The sequence below is a fragment of the Mesoplodon bidens genome, assembly GCF_964165515.1.
Source record: "Mesoplodon bidens genome assembly, chromosome: 5".
NCBI classification, from domain to species: Eukaryota; Metazoa; Chordata; class Mammalia; order Artiodactyla; family Ziphiidae; genus Mesoplodon; species Mesoplodon bidens.
In genome coordinates, this window is record NC_138161.1 from 34,612,768 (window position 1) to 34,639,786 (window position 27,019).

General features: G+C 38.3%; 1 pseudogene across 1 annotated transcript; it reads left to right on the forward strand.

Annotated features, from left to right (window-relative positions):
* The first annotated feature begins 18,888 nt into the window (after positions 1 to 18,888).
* On the forward strand, positions 18,889 to 20,768 carry LOC308617907 (ankyrin repeat domain-containing protein 6-like; annotated as a pseudogene). Its single transcript has 2 exons — positions 18,889 to 19,516; positions 19,733 to 20,768. The product of its transcript is annotated as an ankyrin repeat domain-containing protein 6-like (transcript).
* Positions 20,769 to 27,019: the final 6,251 nt, after the last annotated feature.

Consider the following 27,019-nt stretch of genomic DNA (forward strand, 5'->3'; position numbering starts at 1 on the left):
GAGAGAAGAAGTCTTTTCAATATGTCATACTGGGAAAAGTGGACAGCTACATTAAAATAATAAAATTAGAACATTCTCTAACACCATACACAAAAATGAACTCAAAATGGATTAAATACCTAAACGTAAGACCTGAAACCATTAAAACTCCTAAAAGAGAACATAGCATAACACTTTTACATAATTAATAGCCATATTTCTGGATCTGTCTCCTAAGGCAAAAGAAATAAATGCAAAAATTAACAAATGGGACCTAACTGAACTTAAAAGCTTTTGCAGAGCAAAGGAAACCATTTACAAAATGAAAATACAACCTACTGAATGGAGAATATATTTGCAAATATTATGACTGATAAGGGGTTAATATCCAGAATATATAAACAACTCATACAACTATGTATCATAAAAACAAAGAATCCAATTAAAACATGGGCAGAAGACCTGAACAGACATTTTTCCAAAGAACACATACAGATGGCCAACATACACATGAAAAGATGCTCAACATCGTTAATCATCAGAGAAATGCAAATCAAAACCACAATGAGATATCACCTCACACATGTCAGAATTGCTATCATCAAAAAGACCACAAAAAACAAACGTTGGCTGGGATGTGGAGAAAAGGGAACCTTCATACACAGTTGGTGGGAATGTAAATTTGTGCAATCCTAATGGAAAACAGTATGGAAGTTCCTCAGAAAACTGAAAATAAAACTATCATATGATCCATCAATTCCAATCCTGGGTATATATCCAAAGCAAACAAAAACACTAAGTCAAACAGATACATGCACCCTAATATTCGTAGCAGCATTATTTACAATAGCCAAGATATTGAAGCAAATTATGTGCCCATCAATGAATCAATGTATAAAGAAGATGTAATATATATAATTGAATATTACTCAGCCATAAAACATTATGAAATTCTTACATTTGCAAAACATGGATGGACCTGGAAATAAATTAGTGAAATAAATCAGAGAAAGAGAGAAGGAGCTTCAAGATGGCAGAAGAGTAAGACGTGGAGATCAACTTCCTCCCCACAAATACATCAGAAATACATCTACATGTGGAACAACTCCTACAGAACACCTACTGAATGCTGGCAGAAGACCTCAGGCCTCCCAAAAGGAAAGAAACTCCCCACATACCTTGGTAGGGCAAAAGAAAAAAGATAGAAAAGAGACAAAAGACTAGGGATGGGACTTGCACCAGTAGGAGGGAGCTGTGAAAGAGGAAAAGTTTCCCGCTCTTCATGGGCGGAGACTGCGGGTGGCCGAGGGGGGAAACATTGGAGCCACGGAGGAGAGCGAAGCAACAGGGGTGCGGAGGGCAAATTGGAGAGATTCCCTCACAGAGGATTGGTGCGGACCAGCACTCACCGGCCCTAGAGGCTGGTCTGCTCACCTGCTGGGACAGGTGGGTGCTGAGAGCTGAGGCTCAGGCTTCATAGGTAGGATCCCAGGGAGAGGACTAGGGTTGGCAGCGTGAACACAGCCTGAAGGGGTTAGTGTGCCACAGCTAGATGGGAGGGAGTCCAGGAAAAAGTCTGGAGCTGCTGAAGAGGCAAGAGACTTTTTCTTGCCTCGTTATTTCCTGGTGCATGGGGAGAGGGGATTAAGAGTGCCGCTCAAAGGAGCTCCAGAGATGGGCATGAGCTGTGGCTATCAGCGCGGACCCCAGAGAAGGGCATGGGATGCTAAGGCTTCTGCTGCCACCACCAAGAAGCCTGTGAGCAAGCACAGGTCACTCTCTACACCTCCCCTCCCGGGAGCCTGTGCAGCCCGCCACTGCCAGGGTCCTGAGATCCAGGGACAACTTCCCCGGGAAAACACATGGCATGCCTCAGGCTGGTGCAACGTCATGCCAGCCTCTGTCACCACGGACTCGCACCACACTCCGTACCCCTCCCTCCCCCCAGCCTGAGTGAGTCAGAGCCCCTAATCAGCTGCTCCTTTAACTCCGTCCTGAACAAAGAACAGACGCCCTCAGGCAACCTACATGCAGAGGTGGGTCCAAATCCAAAGCTGAGCCCCAGGAGCTGTGCGAACAAAGAAGAGAACGGAAAATTTCTCTCAGCAGCCTCAAGAGCAGCAGATTAAATCTCGACAATCAACTTGATGTACCCTGCCTCTGTGGAATAACTGAGTAGAAAATAAATCATCCCAAATTGAGGAGGTAGACTTTGGGAGCAAGGATATATATATTTTTTTCCCTTGTTCTGTTTTTACAACTGTGTATGTGTATGCTTCTGTGTGTGATTTTGTCTGTATATCTTTGCTTTTACTATTTGTCCTACGGTTCTTTATGTCCGACTTTTTTATTTTTATTTAATTTTTAATATAGTTTCTAGCACTGTTAACATTAGCAGATATGTTTTTTGGTTTGGTTGCTCTCTTCTTTCTTTCTTTTCTTTTTTTTAATTACTTAAAAAATTTTTATAATTATTTTTTATTTTAATAACTTTATTTTATTTTACTTTATTTTATTTTATTTTATCTTTTTTCTTTCTTTTTTTTCTCCCTTTTATTCTGAGCTGCGTGGATGACAGGTTCTTGATGTTCCAGCCAGGCATCAAGGCTGTGCCTCTGAGGTCAGAGACACAAGTTCAGGACACTGGTGCACAAGAGACCTCCCAGCTCCACGTAATATCAAGTGGGGAAAATCTCCCAGAGTTTTCCATCTCAACGCCAAGACCCAGCTCCACTCAACAACCATGAAGCTACAGTGCTGGACACCCTATGCCAAACAACTAGCAAGGCAGGAACACAAGCCCATCCTTTAGCAGAGAGGCTGCCTAAAATCATAATAAGGCCACAGACACCCCAAAACACATCACCAGACGTGGACCTGCCCACCAGAAAGACAAGATTCAGGCTCATCCACCAGAACACAGACACTAGTCCCCTCCACCAGGAAACCTACAGAACCCACTGGACCAACCTTACTCACTAGGAATAGACATCAAAAACAACGGGAACTACAAACCTGCAGCCTGCAAAAAGGAGAGTCCAAACACAGTAAGTTAAGCACAATGAGAAAACAGAAAAACACACAGCAGATGACGGAGCAAGGCAAAAACCCAAGAGATGTAACAAATGAAGAGGAAATAGGCAGCCTACCTGAAAAAGAATTCAGAATAATGATAGAAAAGATAATGCAAAATCTTGAAAATAGAATGGACAAAATAATAGAAATGTTTAACATGGACCTAAAAGAACTAAAGAGCAAACAAACAGTGATGAACAATGCAATAAATGAAATTAAAATTTCTCTAGAAGGGCTCAATAGCAGAATAACTGAGGCAGAAGAACGGATAAGTGACCTGGAAGATATAACAGTGGAAATAACTACTGCAGAGAAGAATAAAGAAAACAGAATGAAAATAATTGAGGACAGTCTCGGAGACCTCAGGGACAACATTAAATGCACCAACATTCGAATTATAGGGGTCCCAGAAGAAGAAGAGAAAAAGAAAGAGACTGAGAAAATATTTGAAGTGATTATAGTTGAAAACTTCCATAATATGGGAAAGGAAATAGTTAATCAAGTCCAGGAAGCACAGAGAGTCCCATAAAGGATAAATCCAAGGAGAAACACACCAAAATGCATATTAATCAAACTAAAAAAAATTAAATACAAAGAACTAATATTAAAAGCAGCAAGGGAAAAACAACAAATAATATACAAGGGAATCCCCACAAGGTTAACAGCTGATTTTTAGCAGAAACTCTGCAAGCCAGAAGGGAGTGGCAGGACATATTTAAAGTGATGAAGGAGAAAATCCTACAACCATGATTACTCTACCCAGCAAGGATCTCATTCAGACTTGAAGGATAAATTAAAACCTTTACAGACAAGCAAAAGCTAAGAGAATTCAGCACCAGCAAACCAGCTTTACAACAAATGCTAAAGGAACTTCTCTAGGCAGGAAATACAAGAAAAGGAAAAGACTTAAAATAACAAACCAAAACAATTAACAAAATGGTAATAGGAACATACATATTCATAACTACCTTAAATGTAAACGGATTACATGTTCGAACCAAAAGACATAGACTGGCAGAATAGATAAAGAAACAAGACCCATATATGTGCTGTCTACAAGAGACCCACTTCATATCTAGGGACATGTACAGACAAAATGAGGGGATGGAAAAAGATATTACATGCAAATGGAAATCAAAAGAAAGCTGAAGTAGCAATTCTCACATCAGACAAAATAGACTTTAAAACAAAGACTATTACAAGAGACAAAGAAGGACACTACATAATGATCAAGGGATCAATCCAAGACGAAGATATAACAATTGTAAATATTTATGCACCCAACATAGGAGGACCTCAATACATAAGGCAAATACTAACAGTCATAAAAGGGGAAATTGATGGTAACACAATCATAGTAGGGGACTTTAAACCCCACTTTCACCAATGGACAGATCATCCAAAATGAAAATAAATAAGGAAACACAAGCTTTAAATGATACATTAAATAAGATGGACTTAATTAATATTTTTAGGACATTCCATCCAAAAACAACAGAATACACATTCTTCTCAAGTGACCATGGAACATTCTCCAGGATAGATCATATCTTGGGTGACAAATCAAGCCTTGGTAAATTTAAGAAAATTGAAATCATATCAAGTATCTTTTCTGACCACAGTGCTATGAGACTAGATATTAGTTACAGGAAAAAAATCTGTAAAAAATACAAACACATGGAGGCTAAAAAATACACTACTTAATAACCAGAGATCACTGAAGAAATCAAAGAGGAGATCAAAAAATACCTAGAAACAAATGAAAATGAAAACACGATGACCCAAAACCTACGGGATGCAGCAAAAGAAGTTCTAAGAGGGAAGTTTATAGCAATACAATCCTACCTTAAGAAACAAGAAATATCTCAAATAAATAACCTAACATTACACCTAAAGCAATTAGAGAAAGAATAACAAAAAAACTCCAAAGTTGGCAGAAGGAAAGAAATCAAGAAGATCAGATCAGAAATAAAGGGAAAAGAAATGAAGGAAATGATAGCAAAGATCAATAAAAACTAAAAGCTGGTTATTTGAGAAGATAAACAAAATTGATAAACCATTAGCCAGACTCATGAAGAAAAAAAGGGAGAAGACTCAAATCAGTAGAATTCGAAAGGAAAAAGGACAAGTAACAACTGACACTGCAGAAATGGATCATGAGAGGTTAGTACAAGCAACTATATACCAAAAAAATGGACAACCTGAAAGAAACGGACGAATTGTTAGAAAAGCACCACTTTCTGAGACAGACCAGGATGAAAAGAAAATACGAACAGACCAATCACAAGCACTGATATTGAAACTGTGATTAAAAATCACACAAGTCTAGGACAAGATGGATTCACAGGCAAATTCTATCAAACATTTAGAAAAGAGCTAACACCTATCCTTCTCAAACTCTTCCAAAATACGGCAAAGGGAGGAACACTCCCAAACTCATTCTATGAAGCTACCATCACCCTGATACGGAAACCAGAGAAAGATGTCACAAAGAAAGAAAACTACAGGCCAATATCACTGATGAACATAGAGGCAAAAATCCTCAATAAAATACTAGCAACGAGGGCTTCCCTAGTGGCACAGTGGTTGAGAGTCCACCTGCCAATGCAGGGGACACAGGTTCATGCCCCAGTCCAGGAAGATCCCACATGCGGTGAAGCAGCTGGGCTCATGAGCCATGGCTTCTGAGCCTGCGCGTCTGGAGCCTGTGCTCCGCAACGGGAGAGACCACAGCGGTGCGAGGTCCGCGTACCGCAGAAAACAAAAATACTAGCAAACAGAATCCAACAGCACATTAAAAGGATCATACACAATGATCAAGTGGGATTTATCCAAGTAATGCAAGTACTCTTCAATATATGCAAATCAATCAATGTGATACATCATATTAACAAATTGAAGGAGAAAAACCATATGATCATCTCAATAGATTCAGAGAAAGCTTTTGACAAAATTCAACACCCATTTATGATAACAACCACCCAGAAAGTAGGCAGGCATAGAGAGAACTTTTCTCAACATAATAAAGGCCACCTATGACAAATCCACAGCCAACATCATCCTCAATGGTGAAAAATTGAAACCATTTCCACTAAGATCAGGAGCAAGACAAGGTTGCCCACTCTCACCACTCTTATTCAACATAGTTTTGGAAGTTTTAGCCACAATAATCAGAGAAGAAAAAGAAATAAAAGGAATCCAAATCAGAAAAGAAGATGTAAAACTGTCACTGTTTGCAGATGACATGATAGTATACATAGAGAACCCTAAAGATGCTACCAGAAAACTGCTAGAGCTAATCAATGAATTTGGTAAAGTAGCAAGATACAAAATTAATGCACTGAAGTTTCTTTCATTCCTAATCACAAATGATGAAAAAATCTGAAAATGAATTTAAAAAACACTTCCATTTACCATTGCAAAAAAATATAAAATATCTAGGAATAAAACTACCTAAGGAGACAAAAGACCTAGATGCAGAAATTTATAAGACACTGATGAAAGAAATTAAAGATAAAAATAGATGGAGAGATATACCATATTCTTGGACTGGAAGAATCAACATTGTGAAAATGACTATACTACCCAAAGCGATGTACAGATTCAATGCAATCTCTACCAAACTACCAGTGGCATTTTTCACCAAACTAGAAAAAAAAATTTCACAATTTGTATGGAAACACAAAAGACCCCGAATAGCAAAAGCAATCTTGAGAAAGAAAAATGGAGCTGGAGCAATCAGACTCCCAGACTTCAGACTATACTACAAAGCTACAGTAATCAAGAGAGTATGGTACCGGCACAAAAACAGAAATATAGATCAATGGAACAGGAAAGAAAACCCAGAGATAAACCCAGGCACATATGGCCACCTTATCTTTGATAAAGGAGGCAAGAACATATAGTGGAGAAAAGACAGCCTCTTTAATAAGTACTGCTGGGAAAACTGGACAGCTACATGTAAAAGAATGAAATCAGGACACTCCCTAACACCATACACAAAAATAAACTCCAACTGGATTAAATACCTAAATATAAGGCCAGACACTATCAAACTCTTAGAGGAAAACATAGGCAGAACACTCTATGAAATAAATCATAGCTAGATCCTTTTTGACCCACCTCCTAGAGAAATGGAAATAAAAACAAAAATAAATGGGACCTAATGAAACTTAAAAGCTTTTGCACAGCAAAGGAAACCATAAACAAGATAAAAAGACAACCCTCAGAATGGGAGAAAATATTTGCAAATCAAGCAACTGACAGAGGATTATTCTCCAAAATTTACAAGCAGCTCAATATCAAAAAAACAAAAAAAAAACAATCCAAAAATGGGCACAAGAAATAAATAGACATTTCTCTGAAGAACATATACAGACTGCCAACAAACACATGAAAGGATGCTCAACATCATTAATCATTGGAGAAATGCAAATCAAAACTACAATGAGGGGCTTCCCTGGTGGCTCAGTGGTTGAGATTCCACCTGCCGATTCAGGGGACACGGGTTTGTGCCCCAGTCCGGGAAGATCCCACATGCCGCGGAGCAGGTGGGCCCGTGAGCCATGGCTGCTGCACCTGTGCGTCTGGAGCCTGTGCACCACAACAGGAGAGGCCACAACAATGAGAGGCCCGCATACCCCCCCCAAAAAAAAAACCTACAATGAGATATAATCTCACACCGGTCAGAATGGCCATCATCAAAAATTCTACAAACTATAAATTCTGGAGAGGGTGTGGAGAAAAGGGAATCCTCTTGCACTGTTGGTGGGAATGTAAATTGATACAGCCACTATGGAGAACAGTATGGAGCTTCCTTACAAAGCTAAAAATAGAACTAGCATATGACCCAGCAATCCCACTACTGGGCATATACCCTGAAAAAATCATAATTCAGAAAGAGTCATCTACCAAAATGTTAATTGTAGCTCTATTTACAATAGACAGGACATGGAAGCAACCTAAGTGTCCATCAACAGATGAATGGATAAAGAAGATGTGGCACATAAATACAATGGAATATTACTCGGCCATAAAAGAAACAAAATTGAGTTATTTGTAGTGAGGTGGATGGACGTAGAGTCTGTCATACAGAGTGAAGTAAGTCAGAAAGAGAAAAACAAATACCATATGCTAACACACACACACACACACACACATATATATATATATATATATACATATATATATATATATATATATATGGAATCTAAAAAAAAAAAAAATGTCATGAAGAACCTGGGGGCAAGATGGGAATAAAGACACAGACCTACTAGAGAATGGACTTGAGGATTTGGGGAGGGGGAAGGGTAAGCTGTGACAAAGTGTGAGAGTGGCATGGACATATATACACTACAAAATGTAAAATAGATAGCTAGTGGGAAGCAGCCACATAGCACAGGGAGATCAGTTCGGTGATTTGTGACCACCTAGAGGCATGGGATAGGGAGGGTGGGAGGGAGGGAGATGCAGGAGGGAAGAGATATTGGGACATATGTATATGTATAACTCATTCACTTTGTTATAAAACAGAAACTAACACACCATTGTAAAGCAATTATACTCCAATAAAGATGTTAAAAAAAATCAGAGAAAGACAAATACTCTTTGTTATCACTTATATGTGGAATGTAAAAAATAAAACAAACAAATATTTATAACAAAACAGAGACAGACTCACAGATGTAAAGAACAAAGAAGTGGTGAGCAGTAGGGAGAGTGAAGGGGGAGGGGCAAGATAGGGGTATGGGATTAAGCGATACATCCACTATGAATAAAATATTAGATAAGCAAGGACATATTGTACAATACAGGGAAATATAGCCATTATTTTTAATAGCTTTAACTAGAGTTTAATCTATAAAAATATTGAATCACTATGTTTACACCTGAAACTAATACATTATTATAAATTGCCTATAAGTCAATAACAAATAAGATTTCATGCTTTTGTTAATATGGAAATGATTTCACAAATACTAAATAGTTGATAGCTTTTGCCCAAATATTCAAAAAACATAAATTACATTTAAAATATAACATAAATTATTACAACTCTGGTTTTATTTCTGATATTAGTCCTGACATCTACATGCTGTATATAGATACAAAGTCTTTTAGGAGATCATTTCATTTCAGCTCTTAAACCATTGCCTTCATTCTGAAAGTAGGGTAGATCCATAGACCTTTCTCTGAGCCCATTATTTGCTTGTATTGGTTTTGTTTTAATTTAGAACATTCAGAAACAATAAATTTGTCTATGTGGTGGATTCCCATCTTATTCTCTATATAGTTTCATCTGATTCTAAGTCAACTTACTATTTCAGGAAGAAGTAAAAAGGCTGTGGTAGAAATGTGGGCTGCTAAGTAAGGTAGATAGAGATGGATGATAAATAGATAATAGATAAGTAAATAGAGGCAGATAGAGATGTAGAGATATAAGTACATAGGCTAAGTACTGATATCTATGTATCTCCATATGCACCTACATCTATCTATCTATCTACTTATCTATCTATCTATCTATCTATCTATATATATATCTGATGGAATCTGAAATGCAGGAATCTCAGTTGTGTAGAATTGAGTTGCTTATACTCTGTTCACAGGATCTTCTCATCAGCACCCTTCTCCTTGTGGTTCTAATGTTTTCTCTTTAATCTCATGCTCCAATTGCACTCCTCTTCCTGACAATGACACTTACTCTCATAGATTTATTGAATTTATGTCTAAGTGATATATGTATATACATAAATATATAAGGTACTATTTGGAAGTGATTCGTATAAATTTTAATGGTTTTTGTCATTTCTGGTTCAATATATTTTAGAACAAGTTTTCACAAATATAGTTTGTTCTTTTTTTAGAATTGCTGAAAAATTAATTGTATCTATATAACATGTTCTACTTTTACATTCCTTTACTGATGGAAGAATAAGATATATTTAATATATTACTATCATAAGCAATGCATAGCCAAAGCTTTCTGCATGGCAGGGTACATTCATTGGGCTACCTGTGACCTCACCTATAGCTGGCATTTAAAGTCCCCATGCATACAAGATGCATCCTACATCAAGAAAAGATAAGTATATATATGTATGTATATGTATAGCTGATGCACTTTGTTATGAAGCAGAAACTAACACAACATAGTAAAGCAATTATACTCCAATAAAGATGTTAAAAAAATAAAAGAAAAAGATATGTAAATACATTCTTTCTGTTTTCTGCTTTAGAGGAAGCAAAGGAAGCTTACACAGCCAGGAATTGTGGGGAATTAACACCCAGGAATTACCCTCAACAGGTGGACTGAATAAGTGACCAGAATCTAGCCTGCAGAGGTCAACTCTGAAGTATAATCTCAATGTTTCCTCAGTTGGGCACAAAGGGAATTCATCTCTACTCATCCACAGATGTTCCTAGCTCCATAAAACATACCTTGCTGTTTTTTCTTACTTCCTTGCCAAAATCTTCCTCCTCATTTTCTCCAGATACCCTGGATCACTTCCCAAATTAATCAGTTTCACTCAAGTCCTTGTCACAGCCTTTGAGAAGAATCAGTTGAAGATACAGTGTAATGACAGACATTTCTACATATAATTCCCTGAGAATTTATGTTGGCTTGATGGTGGTAGGGTGTGATACAGTGAATGTGAAATACTGGATTACTGAACCCAGTTCTCTACTCCTCCCTGTTACAGAATTATTTACTCCTGCCCATGGCCACGTGACCTTGCAGTGCCTTCCATTCCAGTAGAAGAATATATTCCCTTACACCACTGACATTTGAATTGGTCATGTAGCTAGAAAGTCTAATGGGATGTTAGTGGCCAAGACGGAAGCAGAAGCTCAAATGTGCTTGCATGATTTTTCTTTACCTCTTGCACTCCTAAGATACACCCTGAAAAGAATATGCCTCTGGTAGCAGCTGCTCCTTCCACCTGAACTCCAAGATGATATCATGTGGAGTTGACATAATCCCAACTAGAAGTCAGAGACCAACAGGGCCCAGCCAAACCCAGCTTAGATCAGCCAAACTAGAACTGCAAATATGTGGACAAAAATAAACATTCTGTGTACCTCTGAGATTTTTGAGGTTGTTACCCACAAAAATTTTAATACCATAATTAGTTTCACTAATAATGTTGTAGAACAATAGTTCTACAAAATAGCTTCCTAATTATATATACCATAGAGAACTAATATTCAATATTCTAATACTTATCAATTTGTTAGGTGTAAGGTGGTAACTCTCTGAGACTTTAATTTGTATTTTTCTGCCTACTGGTGAGATTATATATCTCTCTATATATTGTTAGCTGTATGAGTTTTCACTCATAAAAAATGATTATTCATTTTCTTATAGTTTTCAACTGGGTGCCTTTAAAGTAATTCATTTATATTTTATGTATCTTTTGTGTTATTGTTTTGTTTTCCATATTGCAATGAATGCTTCTATTAATTTTGTCAGTATATTTCAGTGATGAAAAATTATATTGATTTAGTCCATTTACATATATAAATATACATAGTATAATTTATACATATATAATTTAATATTGGGCTTTGAGGGTCTTCTTATCTTTCCTGATCCTTTGATAAAGGTATTCCTATATGTTTTCTTCTATTGATTTTATTGCTTTATTTCATAGTCAAAGTAATATAGACTTTTGTTTCATGTGGTTGATGATAGACTGCTAATTTTATTTTTCTTTATCAGCTCTTTTCCACTGCTATGTGACATCACAAACATATCTATATCAAGCTTCCAAAATACTTCTTTTTCTGGGCTCTTTATTATGTTCCAAGAGGCTCACTGTCTCTGCATCAACACTACACAGTTTTATTGCTACGGCTTTGCAGTGTTTCTTAAATATCTGGTGGAGTAGACTTCATTCCCTCAACCCCACCCCATGGTATATTTTTTACAACAGTTTTGTCAAATCATGGACCTTTATAATGGCTTTTTTTTTTAACTGTTGAATGTTTATTGAGCTCTAACAATGTGATAGTTGCCACACAAAACATCAGACACCGTACCTGCCCGGTGGGCTTATAATCTAATCTAAGGACACGATCATTTTTTAATGTTGCCATGAGGTTTTCAGGATCCTTTAAAAATTCTGCTTGTTTACTGAGTGAAGTGCATTGAGTTTTATTATAATTGGAGGGAAATATATATCCCTGCAATCTTAGTCTCAAATCCAATAACGTTTTCATAGTATTTTTTTTTTTTTGTGGTACGCTGGCCTCTCCCTGTTGTGGCCTCTCCCGTTGCGGAGCACAGGCTCCAGACGCGCAGGCTCAGCGGCCATGGCTCACAGGCCTAGCCGCTCCGCGGCATGTGGGATCTTCCCGGACCAGAGCACGAACCCGTGTCCCCTGCATTGGCAGGTGGACTCTCAACCACTGCGCCACCAGGAAAGCCCTGTATTTAAATTTTTAAAAATAATTTTGATGGAGTTTTAAAATATCAGCCAAGTCCCAACAGACTCCTTAATGCACTCCTAGATCCTTTATATGTGCTCTTCTCTCCGCTAGGAAGATCGCCCCATCATATTTTGCCCCGCTTATTTCTACTCTTCATATATGGCTCATTTTAATACTTATTTTCTGAGGGATAACATTTCTTTAAAACTAACTATATAGGGCTTCCCTGGTGGCACAGTGGTTGAGAGTCCACCTGCCGATGCAGGGGACACAGGTTCGTGCCCCAGTCTGGGAAGATCCCACATGCTGTGGAGCAGCTGGGCCTGTGAGCCATGGCCACTGAGCCTGCGCGTCCAGAGCCTGTGTTCCGCAACGGGAGAGGCCACAACAGTGAGAGGTCCACGTACCGCTAAAAAAACAAACAAACAAACAAAAACCTAACTATATAAATTACCCCTATTCATGTTCAATAAGTATCATATATTAAAATATTGCTCTTAAGACACACGGTACCCCAAGGGTCATCATTCTTAAAAAAGTAGAGTATACTAGTAAACACTACTTAATACATTTTCAAGGGTTAATTTTACTTTGTATGTTTTCTACCCTCAAATGCTCTCAAAAAAGACATGAAGAGGTAAATATTCAAGTTTGTAAAATATAATCTCAAGAAAAACATAGTACTATACTGACTGCTTACTATGTGCCAGACAATTGGCACATAGAGCTAAATATTATATATATTTTACATAATTATATAATATATAAATGTGTTATATGTAATGCCAAAATTATAGAGGGCTGATTTCCCAGGTACTAATCTAGGAGTTTCACATATATTAATTAATTCAATCATTATGACAACTCTATGAGGTAGGTGCTATTATTATCATGCCTAGTTTATAAAAACTGAGAAAAAAAGAAATTAAGTAAATTGTTCAGAGCACACAGCTGAAAAGTGGTGAAGCTAATATTTAAATCCAGCAGTGTGGATTGAAGTCTACACTTCTAATTATGCACTTACATCTGTGTTTATAAGTTCCATATTATTTAATATTCACAATAATCTGACATAGTAAATAATTACATTGAAATCATTATCTAAATGAGGAATCTCAGAATTCATTTCCAAAATTTTCAAAGGGCACATAAATTTCTGAGGCAAGTATTTAGAGCTGTCTAACTTTATATTTTATATGCCAATAGTTATTAGATAAATGAGAGGAACTCCATGTTATATTATGTATTATATCATGTAAAATATGGTAATAAAAGCACAGCAATTTTATTGATTTCTAGATATTTTCAAAATATAATATTCAATCATTGTTTCTACTAATATATGCATTTTTCTGTTTGACCACCAGGATCCAAACTGATATTTTCAAGACTTCTCCATTATGGAACAATACAGGTGATCTTAAAAAGAATGTCAATTAACAAGGAAAACAGATGAAATTTCAAAACCTATTTTTAGCAACTTTTATTAATTTATGTTTACTCTCACAATTATTATAGGGTTACAAAGGAAATATTTAAGGTGTATCTAATTCAGTGATTGAATATCAGATTCCCTAGATGTGGTCTAAATGTTAAAGATGCTAAAAGATTATGAAATATAAAATTTTAAGTGTGCTGAGCACAAAGCTGACTTCCTTCAATCACTCAGAGAAAGCTGTCTAAATCCAAACTCTTTTGCTCATGTCTGTTCTGAAGTATGGAAATTTGAGCAAAAAATAATAGCATTAAGAATTACATTAAAATTTAATAAAGTGTTAGGCCTTTTCAGCAAGGATTTGCTTTGAAGTAAAGCTATTTAAGGTCTTACATATTGCCACAAAATCATTATTAAACCATTCTTTGAAGTTCCAGATGCCTGTAATTCCAGAAACTATACTTTGACATGATATAGAACAACTTAAGTCATTTTAAGAAATTACTGTAAAGTCTACCAAAATCTCAAAGGGTTCTCAAATTTAAGTATATTTTTTCACTCACAGACAAAAAAGTACAGCTTTTTCATCTATCTTTTATAGTAATTCTAGCTCTTAATGCAGAAAAGCACATGGGATATTAATGGCAAATAAGCAATAACAGCATAATCTTAGTTTACTAAGTAATGTCAGAAGATAAAACAACAGCTAAGAGAAAAACATGTTCATGTTGAAAAGAAAAAGTAGTAAACAATCTTTATCTTAAAAAAGAAAGGGTGTTCTGTGGAATACACAAGTTATACCTATTTTTAGTATTCTTGACTAAATATTTGTATTCTCGATTAAATATTTGTATTCTCAACAGTTTGTTTTATTCCTAAGTGTAATCTTTACATTTTTTCCACGTTTTACTATGAAAATTTCCAAAGATACAGAAAAGCTAAAATAATCACTTAGTGTATATATGTTTGCTTTATGATCCACCTATCATTCTTCAAACTGTGATATATCTGTCATTCTTCAGTCATCATATTTTGATGTTTTTCATATACATGAAGTATGTATTTTGATGTATTCATGTATTTTCATATACTTAAGAATGCAAACATAAAATTGAGTGTAATGTTCTTGGGAGCAAAATTTATATGCAGTGATATACACAAAACTTAAGTGCATCTAAGTATAATTTCAAGGCACCTTGGTCTTTCTTGTTTCTGCTCTAAGTTTTGCATCCTTATTCTACACCAGATGTCCCTGTTTCACTATAGTTCATATATTCTAAATGCCACAAATCGCAAAGAATCCTATTGTTTCCCTAGCCCTTAGCCAATATACTGCTTATTCTTATCAGGATACTAATATGTCATTTAGCTTTGTACTAGGCTGTTCTCTGTCACATTCTTACAGGAATATTGAACCAAAGCAGGCAGCCATCAGCATTTAGTAGTAACAGAGGAAAATAGATACAAATACAAAAATGCCAAAGCATAAGATAATGAATCCCTAAATGAAAGGTCATTTATAATTTGGGTATACAAAATTGACATTACTAAAATTAATAATTGGGACTTCATACATAGGATCTATTTTCCTGACAAAAGATAGCCTACCTGTACATGGGTTGTATTAAAATGTGCTATTAAAGGCAGCATTGTTAGCCTAAAGGCATGGTACATTGCTAATGTGAAATGTTGCCTTAGGTTTACAAATGGTAACACTTGACTGTTAACAGGCCACCCTATAAAATCAATTACTTCTGCTCTAAATAAAATTTTAGTGGCTTTATAAATAATTTAAACTAAGGGCTATATAGTACCTGAATATTTCCATCACCCTCAAGAATAGTTTTGTCATTGCAGTCTTATGTCTTCATTAAAGGGCATTTCTTCATAGAATTAAAAAAGTGTTAAAACAGTGCATAAAATTTTAATATCTACAAAATATGTCACTTCTTTAATTCTCTAGACAGTCCTACATTCGACAATGTTAAGTAATTTAGGAGCCAAACCACCCTATCACAATTCTTTCTATGTGTTTAGGGGGGCTCACAATAAATATGAAATATATCACTATCACACTATATGTAAAAAATGTGTTCCAAGATATCAGAGTGACTCAAACTCTTCATGAATATAAAACACCATTAGGTGAAACCGTAGTTTGCTTATGTGCATAACATGAGCTGAATAATAATGTAAGTATGATGATCCATCTCATACATTATCAATAGTTGAATGATGCCGAGGAGTTAGACAAGGGCCATTTACAAATAAAATACTAAACTTAACGGTTTATGAGTTAATTTCAAAAGGGAATAATCACAGGATTTAGAAGTTAAATATTTGGTATTTTATGAATTCTAATTCTTCATAACCATTTTTCTTTGCAATTTTTTACTTTTCCCTTATTATAAAAATTATAGCAATTCCTAAACATGAATCAAATAATCTTGACCACGAGACTGAGCTTCAGGCTTCGGTTTTCATGTTCGTGGTAGTCAGCCCAGAATTTTAAGTATACAGTCTCTTTCACCATTGTAATCTATTGAGTGTAATAAAATCTAAAAGTCATTATTTTACTCCTGCTATGAAGCTCCCACATTTCAAAACTATTAAAATCAAACAATTTTCATCTTGTCAAATAATACCAAAATGTGTGGAACAAAGTGGTGTCAAATAAGGTAATACAAAGAGAGGAGGATAACAATTGTTCCTATACCCATAGTTTTATTCCAACTGGGGACAATAGTGTAGTAGTTTTATTCAAAAGTAAGTTATGACAATAAAACTTCCTTATCAGTTATTATCATTTTCCTTAAAATAATAAAATTGAATATTCACTAATAAATAATTGAAAAGAAATGTGTCCTTCCAGAAAATGTCCCAGCAAAACATTTAAAATTAACTATTATGTAAAGCTACGTAATAGCTTTCTGCCTTTTAACTTTACTATGTTTATTCAGCAACGTTCTTCTAGGCAATGTGGCATTTCATTTTTAGGGAACAGCAGGAAGAGTTGTAGGAGGTGAAGCCCTATATGTTAATAGAAACTATAAAATAGACCAGAAATAAAAATGCTGCTCATTCATCCATTCATACCTTTATCCTGAAAATGGTCTCTTGATTTAGTCTGTAAATGGATTTTGTAGTAAATGCCAAGGCAAACAAACTACCCTGCCTCAGAAGTTGATTTATTCATGAACCAAACATAGAGACATGGTCTGGCCCAGTTCAGCCTGGGAAGGAGAGTGCACATCTGGATGGGAGGGGTCTTTGCCTAAGAGCCTGGCATTCAGACAGTGGTCTGACCCTAAATATTATCCCTCCTCTGTCCTCTCTTTTCTGATAAAATTGATTAGGATTTTAACTTCTCTTTTTTGAGCATTCATAGTTGATAAATAATTATGTTATAGTATGCTTGGGGCTATTTGTGAGCCAAAAGGTAAAGTATAAGGCTGTTTTGACTTGCACATACCATCACTGACTCCATTTTACAGCTTCATCTTAGACCTGCAGTCCTACCACTCTCCCCTTTCTGGGTGACTGAGCTTTAGCCTACTCACAAAGAATGCCCCCAAGCCAGATGAATTTCCAATCAACTTTTACACTTGCCTTCATCTGATATGAAAACAGAAAGAATGTCTTTTGCTGATGAAGATGGTTATTGGTCATGAGACCCCCAAGTTCCATTTAGTACCAGACTTACTTCTCCCTGGTAGTCAGATTCTACTTTTAGCTTCGGCCTCTTCAGAGTCCCCAGCACTCCTTTTGGCAGATGGGCATGCAGCCGCAAATGCCTCTGAATCCTTGTCTGCCTGATCCTGCCTGTATGTAAGTTACCCACAATAAACTTCATAATTGCACTTTATGGAGTTGCCTGCTTCGTTCTTTGGTCTTAAAGTTACTTCTCAGTTCAAAGGATATTATTCAATATCTCCTCATTATTCAATGCCTTTCAACATTACTCAAATTGCTCTGAAGCCAAATGAATGGGTCTAAATCCTGGCTCTACCTTTTGCCATCAGGTGACATTAAAGAACTTCTCTGTTTTCACATCTGTAAAAACAATTACAAGTATAGGACTTATCTCCCAGAGCCACTGAGAGGTAAATAAAAATGTTGTTTTTAATACTTAGGAGAGAGTCAGATCCATAGCATGCACTAACTCTTTTTTTTTTTTTTTTTTTTGTGGTACGCGGGCCTCTCACTGTTGTGGCCTCTCCCGTTGTGGAGCACAGGCTCTGGATGCACAGGCTCAGCGGCCACGGCTCACGGGCCCAGCCATTCTGCGGCATGGGGGATCTTCCCGGACTGGGGCACGAACCCACATCCCCTGCATCGGCAGGCGGACTCTCAACCACTGCGCCACCAGGGAAGCCCCTGCACTAACTCTTTAAGGCAGAAACTGCACATGAGCTTTGGTCTTTAGATCTTAATATAGTGGACATGACTTCACATAATTTTATATTTTTCTTATCCTTCTTTCTGCTGAACTTCCAAGAGAATGTGTTTGTTTAGAGGGTTCTTAGAGGATGATTTTCTTTAAAATAGGCCTCAAGTTTGGAAGAGGATCTATAGATCTTTAGACCCTAGATCCCTGAAACACCCCTGAGGCTTCAGGAATAAGCAAAAGAGGCCTGTATATGGATTTGCTGATTGATGAAGAAGTTGACAAGCATTTTTACTCATTTGAAATGACATGTTCATTTAGCACCTCATCCCCCAGAAGCTTATACTCTAATGAGAGCCAGAGACAAAGAAAATATTAGAAAACAATATGATCTTGGAGTCGCCAGGCATCCTGACTGCAGAGGTCCCAAAGATGTCATAGTGATGAAGGCATCTTCCAGTGATTGGAGAATCTTTACCCGAGGGTACCTGCCTGGGCCTGTGGCATCACCTTGAGCCAAAGGAACTTGTCTACCACTTCCCCGAAAACGTCTTTCTCTCCTAATTCATGAGCCAGCAGGATGCGGTCGCCGGGCTTTCAGAACGCCTGCTCATGCTGCGTACAAAGCCCAGGCGGAGAATGTGTTTCAGCTCATCAACAGGGCGCCAAGGTAGCCATTACCAAGCATGGCTGGACCCCCGTGCATCTTGCTGCCAATAAGGGCCATCTTTCTGTGGTCCAGATCTTGCTGAAGGCTGGCTGTGACCTCGATGTCCAGGACGATGCTGGAGACACAGCACTTTATATTGCTGCTGTCCTAAATCACGAGAAGGTGGTTAAAATCTTAGTGGAAGCCGGAGCAGATGGGACCATTGTCAATAATGCAGGCCGGACTCCACTAGAGACTGCCCGCTACCACAATAATCCGGAAGTGGCTCTCCTCCTCACTAAAGTGCCCCAGGGAAGTGACTCAGCAGGAGACACCCATAGCAGTGAACGCTGTACCCAGAAAAGAAGAGTCCAGAGAAGATTTCCCGTCCGCCTCCCCGGAGCCCAGAGCAAAGGATAACAGGCAGAAAAAGTCAAGGTCCAATGTGTCAGCATTTTCTGACTCCACCCCACCAGCAGACCAGCAGCCCTGACAGCAGAAGAACTCGGGCACTCACAGTGACCCTAAAAAGAGGCCCAGGGGCTTCCCTGGTGGTGCAGTGGTTGACAGTCTGCCTGCCGATGCAGGGGACACGGGTTCGAGCCCTGGTCTGGGAAGATCCCACATGCTGCGGAGCGGTTAGGCCCGTGAGGCATGGCCGCTGAGTCTGCGCGTCCGGAGCCTGTGCTCCGCAACGGGAGAGGCCACAACAGTGAGAGGCCCACGTACCGCAAAAAAAAAAAAAAAAAAAGAGGCCCAGGCAAGGCTGTTTGCCCCCATCTGCCATGAGTTCAGAGCATACCAGCTCTATACGCTGTACCGGGGCAAGGGCGGCAAAGTGATGCAGGCGCCAATAAATGGCTGTCGATGTGAACCCCTGATCAACAAGCTGGAGAATCAGTTGGAGGCAACTGATCAAAGCAGAGCTGGTGTCGGTTCAGGATAAGATGAACATGAAGCTGGGGCACATGGAGAATAAGACCCAGCACCAAATGCGGGTTCTGGACCAGCTGATGGTCGGGTGACTCTCAGCAGAGAGGACGGAGTGCCTGAACCGCCTGCAGCAGCACTCGGACTCGGAGAAGCACGAGGGAGAGAAACGGCAGATGCCCTTGTGGATGAATTAAAAACTTGGTGCATGTTAAAGATTCAGAATCTGGAGCTGAAGCTTTCTGGAGATTTTGGGGCCTCCAAGACTAAATCCACACCCTCCACTTGCGAGTCCTCAACAGGTGTGGATCAGTCAGTGGGGCCTGCAGGTCCAGTAGCAGCCTCTGACAGCTCCCCCCAGGTGGCCAGGCCCAAGGAAAAGGCCCTCAGCTCCACAGCCGGCCACAGACCCCAGCAGAAGCTGTCTTCCTCGGACTGTACAGGCTCCCGACTGAGGGATGTCAAGGTCCAGACAGCCTCATTACCCTTGAAGGAGGCAGCCAAATGCAACCCACAGGCTGGGCCCTGTGTTGACAGAGGCACCCAAACCAAGAAGTCTGGGAAAAATGGGCAGACGAGGCACCGAGGCCAGCACCCAGCACCCAGCACCCAGCACCACCTGCGGGCAGCCGCCACCAGCAGCAGGTGGCGAGCAGACTGCCCCTCACATTCGAGACACCTCCCAAGCGCTGGAGCTCACCCACTATTTCTTTGAGGCTGTTTCCACCCAGATGGAAAAGTGGTATGAAAGGATGATTGAAGAAGCACGAAGCCAAGCCAGTCAGAAAGCCCAGCAGGACAAGGTCACGCCGGAGGAACACATTAAAAGTTTAGAGGAGGAACTTGCTAAACTAAGGACTAAGGTACACAAGGAAAACTAGGGCCCGGGAAGTGGGACGAGAAAGGATTCCTGGGACTTCCCTGGTGGTCCAGTGGTTAAGACTCTGTGCTTCCAATGCAGGGGGCGGGGGTTTGATCCCTGGTCGGGGAACTAAGATCACACATGCCGTGTGGCCGGGGGTGGGAGGCGGCGGCAGCAGGGAAGGATTCCTGAGGATTTCCGGTCCTGCAACTGCAGAAGAGCTATGTCCAAGGTGTCGGTTATTGTACACATAGCAGAACTTGCCTTTTAAAAAAATCACTAATTTCTAAAATGTGCTACACACATGCTTCCAATACCTTGAAGTTATGAAGACTTCAACGATTAGACTGAAAGTAGGGGAAACTTGCTTAGTTTCAGGTTTCATTACAGATTCAAAACCTCAGCCCAAGTTCATTTGAAGTTCAAAAGCTCAGATTAAGCGAGCCGTGCTAAGAAACTGAAGGATGTATAAGCCTAAACTCTAATATTCAGGATATGAAATAATGTAAATGAAAAGCAAGAAAAAATATGAATCCCTGTGAACTCAAATCAAGGAGTCATTCATATCAACATGCCTGCTGTGCCTGGACAGAGTGTCTTTCTGTAAGAGCTGTAACAGACATGCTGAACCCCCTCCCTCAAGTTCATAGTTCCCAAAATGCTGCCGTTTTAACCAGGGGAAAACTCACCAAACAAATTTTGAGGAGAAGGATTTTCATGATGGCACACGATCCAGTGTATCTTAAAATGTTTTGAAAAGTCAGAGTGTATTTAAATAATGGGTTAATTGGCTAATAGCACTGGGAATGTTTGTTAATAATGAACTCAAAGGAGAAAGGTTCAAATCATTGGATCATGGTTTCTGTATCTTTCAGCCAAAAGAAAGAAATAGTACAATCAGTTAATCATAGTGATTTTAAAGTGGATTAATGGAAAAAACATTCATGTGACAATTACCTGAAACTTCTATAACCTAATTCACAGCCAGTTATCTTAGAGTACCTTTCTGAATTTGAGCTTACTGGTCTACATTTTATAAAGAAATAAGACTGTTTCTTGAAAGTATTTCATTTTGAACTGAGTTCTGTAATTGAAGAACCTCAAAAGCTTTCCACTGCTTTGTAGCAACTATGTCAAGGTAAATAATGCAATAAATTGACTTGTATTCCCCAGCTTCATGGAGCCCTGTGGATTTTACTCTGCCCTATGGAGTATACAGAGTTGCAAAAGTAACAGGTATGTTGAAACTTTGGATTAAATTATCTTCCAAGCTTCTTGTCCCTTGTGGCATTATATTCATCTCCTCAAAATTCCATATATGCATAGAAACCTCAATTCTATTTCTATAAACACAGGAACCAAGTAAATGTTGTCTGTAATTTTGAATAAACTTTTGCTCATTGAGCCAAAGAGAAAATATGACTTCTTGACATGGGAACACCCAGAAAAACAAAGTATGCATTTAGTCCCCTTGTGTTCTGCCCATCAAGCTCAGTTGTTTTGGGTTTGTTCTTTTAAATATTGACAATCTATGGATCTAGGCATTCCTAATAAATGTAGATGTATGTCAACCAAAAAAAAAAAAAAGAAAACAATATGATCTTGCTGCAATGGAAGTCTTAGCTGATATTGAAACATATCATAAAGGTCCCCAACTGAATCACCGGCAGCCTGGGAGAAGGGAGGTGCTAGCGTGTGAACAGCTGTTACCTAAGTGGAATGTGAAGAAAAGAGGGTATAGTAGGCAGAGAAACGGCATACGCAAAGACAAATGATTTAGCATAGCTGGAAAATTAACTGCAAGATTGAAGATGAAGCTGGAATGATAGTTATGGAGCAGAAAATTAGAAAGAATCAAGAATAACTCTATGGCCACATAGTGACCAAGGTGAGAAGTGATGAGGATACTAAACATGAAGAGAGATGGCTACAGATACTCAGTTACAGAGATCAACATAAGAGAGGCTGTTAGCATGTGATCTGGAATGGAAAGTCAAAACTACATATTTTGATATAAAAACAAGAGTTGCCTAAAGTTGTTTTGCTTTCAAAATCTTTATCATGAGCATCCACTCTGGAAAGCTGATAAAACAGAAACTAACTCAGAGACTTAAAAGCCAAAGAGCATGAAACATCTAAATAGAGGGTTTGCCCAACAAAATGCCTCAGTGTGAATATTGACTATGAGAAAGAAAAAGAAATACTCAAGCTGTAGTATTGGATGTAGGTGGGGTAACGGTAGAAGATAAGTCAGAAGGATAAGCATGGATCAGATGTTTTTTGGCCAAGCCAATAAGTTGGACAATATCCTTAAAGCAGTCTGAAAAATTTCAGGTTTTAAACAAAGATTAAGTATGATGTCATTTGCCTTAAAAAAAAAGATCTTTTTGGAAGCAATGTGCAAGACGTACAGGAGGCATCAAGGCCAGTTTTATGTTTATGTCATGAGCCTGGTGAGAATGATTAGAGACTGAGCTAAACCACACAGCACTGATGCATTTCTAGGAATAGTAAAAGGAATTGATTATGTTATAGTAGGACCTTTAGTCTTTTTGGGGTCAATGTGCCTCTCCACCCCAAACTCCATATATGATCACTGTCACTGATATTCATGTGTGCACATTTGATTTGTATTTTCTATTGTCAAAGGAATGTAAAAATTTGACTGACCTTTGAGTCAAAAGGAAAGATGATCACAGTAGAGGACAGCATGATTTCAGTGTCCTTGAACACTGGACTGTATTCATGACCAGAATCTTCTAATGCTCACACATTAATGATTTCACATGTGACTTCTTTGAGGTCCAGGTGAATAAGAATGGGGGTGAGAGCCCCACTGTGTGTGCAGTTCCAGCCCAGTTCTGACCCCTGAAGACTGATGCCAACACTGTTGATCTGCTGTACTTTGTTAATAGTCATAGATAAAGGGTCTACAATAGGTTTAACTAGCAGTAAGTATCAACAAGTGGAACTGAAAGAAGAGGAAGAAGAAGACCAATTCCTCCTGGCAACTGCAGCACACAGACTATCTATTAAAGTTATAATATTTCTTATCAAAGGAATAAACACATAAAGATCTAAAATTGACACAAATATTAATTATAATACAAACGTAGTTCCTTCCTTTTCCCTTCTACCCTCCAATTCTGCTTTCAAGAGGATATCACCATTCATTTCTTCAGGTGTTTCATTAAGTATTAATTCTGTGTTTCTAAATAATATGCTTGTATTATTATTTCATGATTTATCAGTTTTAGAAATATCATATTTACTTCCTTATAGAGGATTAAAATTTGCTTCTTTAATTTCCCACTGCCTCCCTATACTTCTGGTTAATTTATTTATTTTGATGAATAAATCACCAAGTTAACTTTTTTCACATTAAAGAAAATATTGTTCACTGCAGAGCCAAGCAATTTACTACAATTACATGTGCTCCTTTTTACTTTCTTTTAAAAAAATCAGCTTGGGCCTCCCTGGTGGCGCAGTGGTTGAGAGTCCGCCTGCCGATGCAGGGGATACAGGTTCGTGCCCCGGTCTGGGAGGATCCCATATGCCGCGGAGCGGCTGGGCCCGTGAGCCATGGCCGCTGGGCCTGCGCATCCGGAGCCTGTGCTCCGCAACGGGAGAGGCCACAACAGTGAGAGGCCCGCATACCGCAAAAAAAAAAAAAAAAAAAAAAAAAAAAAAAAATCAGCTTGTTTTTCTTAGAATAGTTGCTATCAGCAAATCCATAAATGTATAAGTTCTCTATTGCCCCTTCCCCTTTATATATTTCCTTTGTATTCCATTGAACTTTCCCCTTTATATTTCCTTTCACGAAAAAGCAATAATGGTCACTGGCTAGAAGCATAAATCATGCCTGATATTAAAAAACACTATATTTAAGTATGCTGATTCCCAAATGGAAACAAAACGGAGTTTTCAATAGGCCATTGATATGTTCTTCACAATGTGAGCTGCTTATAGTCTTGGGGTAGATGGCAATACCTTCAAATTTCATGGGCGTGTGCTCATTGCAGCACTTTTGTTTGCTGTGAGATAATTTCCTTCATCAGAATCAATGATGGTGAGTAAAGTATGCCAAAGTTTATAGATAGTGGTGAGAGGACAGAAGTAGAATTTTATCTGGAATAAATGTTAATTTCAGTAAGAAAGTATCACTGTCCTCTCTATGATGGAAAGTAACTAATTTTATAACCTACCAACAATGTGGTTGGCTATTCCCCAAGGGCAGGAATCAAACTGACGTTTCAGCATCAGTGTCTGCTCCTGGAAGGCTAAGCAACCCACAGTGGCAAAAGCCAGATCATACTTGTAGTGGAATTCCATGCGTTGGGTTCATACAGAGCTTGTATTTTTGCTGCTATGCCCACATTGAGCAAGCACTAGGTAGATGAGAAATGGGGTTTATTAACATTCACAAAATATGTCATCTTGTCTATATGATTATTCAGGGCCTCCACTTACGTGGATGTCCTTCGTTAAACAGTCATCTGAAACAGATATTTGCATATTTCAGCCCATCCTAGAATATCTACCTACAAATCTCCAGATATCCTTGGAATCACTGTTCCAGGCCTATTGTTTCCACATTTCTACTCATCAACCTAAAACTTTAGCAACATTAGTCTAAATGAGTTTAGATAAAACATTAGTCCACTAGTCAGTTTAGATGAGAAGGAGATATCCAAGCAGCTCCCTGATCTCAGGAGGAGGATGTGAGACGTTTGAAGCTGCAGGAATTCTCCATGCACATAAGCATACCAGGTGGGATTAGCCAAAGCCCAGCCTGGACCAGCTGAACCCTGACAATGCATGAGAAATGAATGTTCATTGCTTAACATCACTGAAGCTTCATAGTCATAAATTACCCATCAATTTTGTATTATCAATAGCCAACAGATACAAGGATTTCTGTCAATACCAAAACAATCCGGTACCAACTGAGCTGTTCAGTAGTCTCCCCAGTAAGATTTTCATTATCATTATTCTTCAAGGACACTCCTATTTAGGGCTGTCCTAAATTTGGATCAGCAAATTTCTGATTAGAGCCAGCATGTTGTTTAGAACCAAAAGGAAATTATTTTATCCACAGTCACAAAGAACTTCCTACGAGATCATGCTGTGGATTCAGGAAGAAGCAGCAATGAAACAGGAGTTGGTGTCTTAGGCATGTGTACTATCTGCACCCTAATTTTTACTGGTAGACCCCTGTGTCATTTGGGGTCCTCAATAACTAAGTTTAATTTACTGTCAGTGTCTAATAATCCTTAAAATGATTGGATGTTTTCCTGTGCAGAGATATTCTAGATAGTGGCTTTATTTCCCCTTGGGGAAGGATAGGAGGAGTAATGACATCACACACTCATGTCAATATTATAGCATCCTTTCTCAAGGAGCCCAGGCTGTCATTCAGAGGTACTTGAATAGTCTTAGGTCTGAAATCTAGATAAAAAGACTAGTGACTTACCATTGTGACAACATAAGTCTGATTTTTGCCCACTAGACCTAGCAGTGTTCCTGTTATAGATCAAGTAATATTTTAATTTTCTACTATGTATTTTATTCATAGGTACATATTAATCAGACCGTGCTGTTAGACTATGAGGATAGAAGTGTATGGACGCTTTGGGTTGTACGTCAAAGAAAGAGAAATAGCCCTGGATGCTGAGAATGTGCACTGCCATGCAATGATGTACCATGATGTATCTCCCACTCTCTGTGGTTCTCTGTGTGGGTTTAAACATACACAAACACACATATATACAAACACAGAGATATGTTTTATGGATTAACAAAGCTCTTAATAACATTTTTATCCTACCTCAATTTCTGTGCCCTTTCACCTTTGTAATCTGGCATTAAATGGTTGTAATGGTCCTGAAAATGGTTATGATTTATCAGTAAGTTGGAATCTTGGAAATATAATCCATTTATCAAAATTTCATCATATCATTTTGGCTGAAATGTAATTATTTCATATAAGTTATACTTGTGTACTCTTTTGCATCGGCAGGCAGACTCTCAACCACTGTGCCACCAAGGAAGCCCTACTTGTGTACGCTTAAAGCACATTTCTGTTTACTTCAGCTAGGAGTAAAGTTTTTCAATGACACTTTATTCAATCAGAGTTTTACAAAAATTTTTAAAAAGACACTGTAGTACAGAAGTGTTTTTAATTGTAAATATGCTTTTTAGTTACTTTGTTTTTATAAACAATCTCTCCTTCCTTCCGCCCTCTCTATCTCTCCCTTTCTTTCTTCCTCC